At 39.9% G+C, this 8,079-nt stretch overlaps 1 pseudogene; it reads right to left on the bottom strand.

Moving 5' to 3' along the window:
- Positions 1-1,459: 1,459 nt before the first annotated feature.
- On the bottom strand, positions 1,460-7,258 carry LOC118718535 (annotated as a pseudogene).
- Positions 7,259-8,079: the final 821 nt, after the last annotated feature.

An 8,079-nucleotide genomic window follows, 5' to 3' on the forward strand; every position in this document is an offset into this window, starting at 1 on the left:
GATCACAGTCCAGGAGCTGTCATTCAGACATCCTTAAGGCTGCAGTGGAGAAGGGAGAGGCTCCTGCCGCCACCGCTGTGCTCACCAGCAGTGAGCCCTGCTTTTGGTTCAGCAGTACTGCCCCTGTGGGAGCACACTGACCACCAGGGGGCAGCGCCTACATTTAGCGTCTGTCCCCTGGTGGTCAGTGCACATCATAGTGACCAATCAGTCACTGTTTAGTCAATTTGCATATTATCCTTTATATTATATAGGACTAGTGGCTCAGTGCATGAAATTCATGCATGAGGGGGCATGTCCCTTAGCCCAGCCTGCATCCTCTCCAATCTGGGACCCCTCAAGGGATGTCTAACTGCTGATTTAGGCCCGATCAGGCCTGTGGAATCCAGCCTTAAAAGGCAGTCAGACAACCCCCTCACAATACAGGTCCGCTGGCTCCTAAATGTTCACCTGCCTGCCTGCTTGATCACCCCTAACCACTCTCCATGCTGACCTGCTTGCCCCCACCTGTCTCCCCACCAGCCTGATCACCTACAACTGCCCTCTCCTTCTGGTCTGATTACCCCTAACCACTTCTGCCTTAGCCAAACCACCATGGCTTTGTCCAGAAGGACATCTGGAAGATCTCATAGTCTAATTAGCATATTACCCTTTTATTAATATAGAAAGGATATGACATATCGCCATAACTATAACATATCTACCAGTATTACTCTGAGAATATGTACTACATGCAATAGAAAGTCATCTAATACATTATGTTGTATATGTTGTAAGCAGTAGGAAATACAGTATTCGTAGCAATAATATACACCCTGTGACTTCCCTTCCTGATTTGGGAATGGTTTCCCAGTTTGTTTGTTTTTTTAACATTTCTTGGCCCCTAATGTATTATTATAATTTTTTGTCATTCAGTCACTTTATTTACTGTTTATTGCACATGATTTGAGGTCTTTAATTTCTAACCACTAAAGATTCAAAGGACTATTTTTTTCCAAGAAGTTTAATATTAACATTAGTGAATTCATGATTTCATGTTTTGTTTTTTTATTGTAAACATCTGAATTATTCACATTGTCATAGATCCTGAACTCATAAGTGTGGACCATGCACAGGCTGGCAGCAAGCCAGGAAGTCATTCTGCAAGCAAACAGATACTCTGCATAAGGAGAAAAGTTATAGCACAACATTTAATGTCCAACCTGAGTCACCTCAGAATGTTACATATATTGACTTCTTTTTTATTTTTAATATATTTTATTGATTTTTTACAGAGAGGAAGAGAGAGGGATAGAGAGTTAGAAACATCGATGAGAAAGAATCATCGATCAGCTGCCTCTTGCACACTCCCTACCAGGGATGTGCCTGCAACCAAGGTACATGCCTTTGACCGGAATTGAACCTGCGACCTTTCAGTCTATCCACTGAGCCAAACTGGTTTCGGTCATATATTGACTTCTTAATTCAGATAGTATTGGGAACTCACATGCTTGGCTGGTGATGAGGTTGACCTGGTTTCCAGAGGATTATTCCTGAAATAATTGAGGAAAGGGGGTCTCAGTCTCTCTTCTTGGTTGTTTACACCTTCATCTTTCTTCTCATCCTTAGTTTCTTGGGCATCTTCTCCTTCACCTTCATCTCCTTATTCCTTCTTTGCATCCTCAAATTCTTCCTTGGCATCTTCTTCCTCTTCCTCTCCTTCCTCTTCCTCAGCCTTTTTCTTCTCTTTCTCCTCCTCTTCATCTTCTCCTCCAGAGAGGGGTTCACCCTTAGCCTCCTTGGCTTTTGCAGCCTCAATGGTCTCCTCCACCTCGATCTGCTACTCCTGAATGTGGCTGGTGCATTAAGAAGGGAGAGTGAGCAGACATCAAGTAGGAGCTGGTCTGCAAACCACCATAGGCAGATAGACCAAATATCTGGGAACTATGGGAGTAGCTGCTGACTATGCTTCTCACGCTGGTGAAACTAAGCTGGGTCTCCTCAACTTCCAAGAATTTCCTGTAAGTTGTAATGTCAATGTCCAAAGCCATCTTCACATTGAGGAGGTCCTAGTGTTCTTTTAAATACTGTGCCATTTAACTCTTTCTAGTTCTCAACTCATTTTCTAATTTGTTGATTGTGTCCTGCATAGCACTAATGTCGGCATTCTGCTTATCCTCCAGCTCTTGCAGCTGCTTTCCCAACACTTTGTTCATGCCCTGGCTTGCTTAGATCTCCAGGTCTTGGCCTTGAGCAGGCAGTGGTTCTCAGACCGTGTAGGTGTTCTTGGCAGTGCTCTTGGTAAACATGGTGAAGCAGCTCTTGTACCATTCTTCTGCATTCTGCATGTCCTTGGCAACCAGCTTCTCCTACTGGGCGCCGATGTCCTTGAGCACTGCAGAGAGATTGGACTTGGAGAACATGTCCATCTCCACGGAGATCTGAATGTACTGGATCTGCACCTGCAGCTGGGAGATCTCCTCTTCGTTCACTTTCTTCAGAAAGGCGATTTCATCCATTAGGCTGTTGAAGCATTTTTTGAGCTCAGTGCAGGCAAGAACCGCCTTGTCTGCACCTTTCCATGTCTCCATCAGTCAGCCCTCTGCATCATCATGGTTCCACACCTTTTCCTATAGTGTGCCTTCAGGTTGCTCCCAGTCCCTTCTGAGCCATGGTGCCTCCTAATGGGGTCCTGAGGCTACATCCTCGACCCCACTATCCTCTCCACACCAAGGACAGGAAGCAGTGGGATGGGGCACAGGCATCTCATTTTCATTAAAATGTTCAACCAGGACCTGCTCCACCAGTGTCCTCAGGCGGCCCAGGCACAAAAGTAATACTAGAGGCACTGGCCACCCCTGCCTGCTCAGATCCTCGATTGAGGCCCAGACCCTGTGAGCGGTGTCTGAAACTACCCACACTGCCTGTGTATGCAAATTTACCACCATCTTTGTTGGGTTAATTTGCATATCACTAGTGAATGGCTGGTGGGCATAGCAGAGGTATGGTCAATAATCATCTTTCTCTTTTATTAGTGTAGATAACCTTCTCAATATTGCAAAGAAGAAGTTATAGTTGACACCTGGGTTGAACACCACAGGAAATCTCAATGAGTCTTCTAGTACCTGCCAATATTAATATTAAAGAAACAGGAATATGGAAAGATACCACTGCTACAAATGGCAGGTAAATATGTCTTTCTATATTAAAACTAGAGGTCATGTACACAAAATCTGTGCACAGGAGGGGGTTCCTCAGCTTGGCCTGCGCCTTCTCCAATCGGGGACCCTTCAGGGAATGCCCTAGGATAGGGCCTAAACTGGCTGTCGGACATCCCTCTTAAAATCAGGGACTGTTGGCTCTAACCACTCACCTGCCTGCCTGCCTAATCACTCTTAACCGCCATGTTGACTGTCAGCTTGATCACCTCTAACCACTCTCCCATGCAAATATGATTTGCTCCTAACTGCTCTCCCTGCCATCTGGATCACCCCTGTTGCCTTGATTGCCCCTAACCACTCTTTCCTGCTGGCCTGATTGGTCCAAATTCTCTCCCCTGCTGGCCTGATTGCCCCTAACTGCTCTGCTGCCTGCATGATCACCCCTAACCTCCTCTGCCTCAGCCCCACCACTATAGCTTTGTCTGGAAGAACATCTAGAAGATGTCTGGCTATCTGGTCTAATTAGCATATTGCCCTTTTATTAGTATAGATGCATATGCATACCATATAGCATTTATATTATAGTCATGATTGGTACAATTATATCCCCATTTGCTGACTTCTAGAAGTAGAATTTATGTCAAGCATAAAATTTTCAGAGATAATTTGCATGTAAAATAACAATTATTTTGAATAACAATTATTCATTTAAACACAAATGACTTAATTTAGATAAAGGTATTAAAGTTGTGATAGTTTGGGGCTCATTGCTCAGGAACATATATCCCTTTCTATAAAATAGCTTTTGTTTTGAATGTGCCAATTCATACTATATTTGGTAAATTTTAGTAGTCAAGTAGGTTTCATACAATTGTAATTTAATAATTTAAAGAGAGCACAATTTTTATCTAGAATTTTCTTCCCTTTCCATTACCTTTGTCTATTTTTTAAAAAGGATATCCTTATCATTTTCAAACTAAATAAAAAAAGAGAAAAAAAATACTGAGTTGTGGTATTTTTGCTATGTTCAGTTTCATGAAGAACATATCTGCTCATGTTTTAGAAACATGGGAAACATGTTTTCTATTCCAAATGTACATGTATTATTTAAAAAGAGAGAGAAATAGCAAAATCTCCCAATGTAACAACTAATGAAGAGCAAGATTAAAGTTGTTAAAATTTAAGAGGGTAAAAACACTTAAACTTGAAATATAATTTTAGTTTAAAAATAGATTTCCTGAGGTAGGAAAAATGGTGGCAGAATAGACAGATGGATACAGAGCCTTGTCCTGGAGCAGAAAGAAAGAACAGCTGAGGATCGCAGGGGGAGTATTTGTTGGCGAATTAAAGGACAGCTATACTTGCCAAGGAGAAGGATGGGGGACTGCTGGAACGGGTTCCCTACATTAGGTAGCCCCCAATGTTGCTGGGTCCCATCCCAGAGCTATGGGCTCAGACGTGAAGACCATGCCACCTTGAAGGGAAAAGTGGATGTTATCAGGAACCTGAAAATCTACAACTGTGGCAACAAAGAACAGCTGTAAACCCCAGAACACCAGCCCCCAATTGGTACCAACTTGAATATTCAGAGGTGCTCTACTCTCCACCATGGACAGATCAGATTTCACCAGAATAAGGAAAGAGAACTACATAATCAGACATCCAGAGAAGAGAGACTACAGGGAGAGAAAGAAACAGCCCACATATGAAAGAAAAGCAGAAATCACCAGAAAAGGAAGTTAAAGAAATAGAGGCTAACAACATGTCAGAGAAAGAATTCAGAGAAATGGTCATAAGGTGGCTGAAAAAAAAGGAAGACAAATTCTACAATATGAATAAGAGCCAAGAGGAATTGAGGAAGAACCAAGAAGAAATGAAAAATGACATCACTGCTGTAAAGGAATCAACAGAAAGCATAAATAGTAGACTAAAAGAAGCAGAGGACTGCATCAGTGAGCTAGAAGACAAGGTGGGGAAAAATAGCCAAGTAGAGCAGCTTCAAAAATAAATAAATAAAATAAAATAAAAAGCAGTAGGAGAGCCTAAGGGAACTTTGGGACAACACAAAAGAAAATAACATAATAGGGGTTCCAGAAGGAGAGAAAATTAATCAAGGAATAGAAAACCTGTTTGAAGAAATAATGACAGAAAACTTCCCTGATACAGGGAAGAAAAAACCCACACAAATCCAAGAGACTCACAGAGTCCCAAGCAAAATTAACCCCAAAAGACCAACACCAAGGCACATTATAATTAAATTGGCAAACACCAATGACAAAGTAAGAATCTTAAAAGTGGCCAGAGAGAGACAGAAAGTTACACACAAAGGAGCCCCCATCAGAATAGCAACTGATTTCTCAACAGAAACTCATCAGGTCAGAAAGGAATGGAATGAAATGTAGAAAGTCATGCAAAGGAAGGGTCTGAATACAAGAATACTGTACCCAGCAAGGCTAACAATCAAAATTGAAGGTGAAATCAGTTGCTTCACAGACAAAAAAGGACTAAGGGAATTTGTTACCACGAAACCAGCAATCCAGCAATGCAAGAAATGCTAAAGAGTCTGTTGTAAAAAAAAAAAAAAAAAAAAAAAATATATATATATATATATATATATATATATATATATATATATATGAAGCAAAAAAGGAACACAAGGGTAAAGAATAAAATTGGCGACAAAAGGTACCTATCAATAATAACTTTCAATTAAAATGGAGTAAATGCCCTAGTCAAAAGACATAGGGTAATGGATTGGATAAGAAAACAAGACCCATATATCAGCTGTCTACAAGAAACCCACTTCAGAAAAAGACGCACACAGACTGAGAGTGAAGGGATGGAAAAAGGTTTTTTTAGGCAAATGGAAATGAAAAAAAAAGCTGGGCTATCAATACTTTTATCTGACAAATTAGATCTCATAGGGAAGGACATAACAAGAGATAAGGAAGGCCACTTCATAATACTAAAGGGAGCAATCCATCAAGAAGAAATAACTCTGGTAAACATATATACACCCAAAACAGGAACACGCAAATACATTAAAAAACAAACAAACAAACAAAAAAAAACTAAAAAACTCCTGAAGGATATCAAGGGAGAGATTGATAGCAATACACTTATAGTAGGAGACTTTATTATCCTCCCATTATTACCATTGGACAAATCCTCTAAACAAAATATCAGCAAAGAAACATCAGTTTTAAATGACTCACTAAACCAGATGGAAGTAATTAACATTTTCAGAACATTTGACCCCAAAGCCACAGAATATACATTCTTCTCAAGTCCACACAGGTCATTTTTAGAGATTGACCATATGTTGGGACATAGGTAAAGTCTCTTCAAATTCAAGAAGATAGAAATCCTATCAAGCATCTTCTCAGATCACAGTGGCATAAAACTGGAAACCAACTACAATAAAAACAATCCAAAAAAAAATTAAACACATGGAGATTAAACAGCATGCTATTAAACAATGACTGGGTCACCAGAGGGATTCAGGAACAAATAAAATTCATCATGGTAACAAATGACAATGAAATCACAAAAATCAAAAATCTATGGGATACAGCAAAAGCAGTCTTGAGAAGAAAGTTCATAGCTCTACAAGCCTTCTAAAAAAAAATGGTAATAAATTACCTAACCCCACAACTCAAAGAGTTAGAAAGAGATCAACAAGAAAAGCCCAGTGTAAGCAAAAGGAAGGAAATAATAAAGATTATAGTGGAGATAAAAACCATAGGTGAGGGCATGTATGGGACTAGGGTGGAGGGGGGCAATGGTAAGATATACACACAAATAATATCTTAATAAAAAAAATGGGGGAAAATAGATTTCCTCTTCCCTGGCTGGGGTGACTTGGTTGATTGGAGTGTCCTCATTCTGTTCCCCCATTTCTAATGTAATAACTATATTACTAAAACAGTTACCAAAAGCACTGCATATCATATGTGTATGTTTGTGTATATACATACCTTATCATCCCTATCCACTGCTCTTCCTACCTGATTACCCCTAACCACTCTGCATGCCTATCTGATTGCCCCTTACCAATTACTTGGGGTCAGGGCCATCACTGACTTCTGGTTGGTCAATTTCCAGTCATTACTGGTCATTACGGCACAGGGATTTTATATATTAGGATATTTATATTTAAGAAAGAAGAAATGGATAATTGCTGGGATCCTGTGATGCCTGATGAAAAGGATGGTTTCTCCTTATATTTTTCCATGATACACTAAAATCCAAAGGACTTTAATTCATTTTAGTGGCTTGACACAAAGGGCTTTTTCTGTTTATTTGTTTTTGCTTTGTTTGTTTGTTTCTCATGTTAAATTTCCATCTGGAGTTTGGATCTATGCTTTATTTTAAATTTCCCTCACTGTGGGACTTATATTGGCACAGCAGTCACTGTGTTTGTTTTTATTGGTCATCACAGAGGAAGGAGAGTGCTAGAAGCTCTCCTGTCAACACTCCAACATAGAAATGGTGATCACTGATTAGAACAAGTTGTAGAGGCCACATTTGACTACAAGGACACCACAAACTGCAGTCCTATTATTTGCCCTTGAAAGTCAGAAAATAAAGATAAAGCCATGTAATGGTCACTAACCACTACTATAGATCTGAAATTGACAGGGAGTTCAAATATATAGTAGAATGAAATATGTTGATTCCTAGACTTATAGTGCTTTAGTTGAGAAGTTTCTGTAGGGAAGTACAGTTTTCAAGTGTCAGAACCAGAAAGGTTTTTCTCTAGGAAACAGTATTCATATTAGATTGTCTACTTTATCTACATACTTTAATTACCCCCCATTAAATAAAAATCAGTTGCTGTTTTTCCTTAATGTTAATGGCCTCAATTATGCACAATGAATAAGGGAAAGAAAGAGATTGGAGGTAAACTCTGTTTTCAATCTTAACTTTTACCCTTGCA

This window comes from Pipistrellus kuhlii, unplaced genomic scaffold, assembly GCF_014108245.1.
Source record: "Pipistrellus kuhlii isolate mPipKuh1 unplaced genomic scaffold, mPipKuh1.p scaffold_m20_p_1, whole genome shotgun sequence".
Classification (NCBI taxonomy): Eukaryota; Metazoa; Chordata; class Mammalia; order Chiroptera; family Vespertilionidae; genus Pipistrellus; species Pipistrellus kuhlii.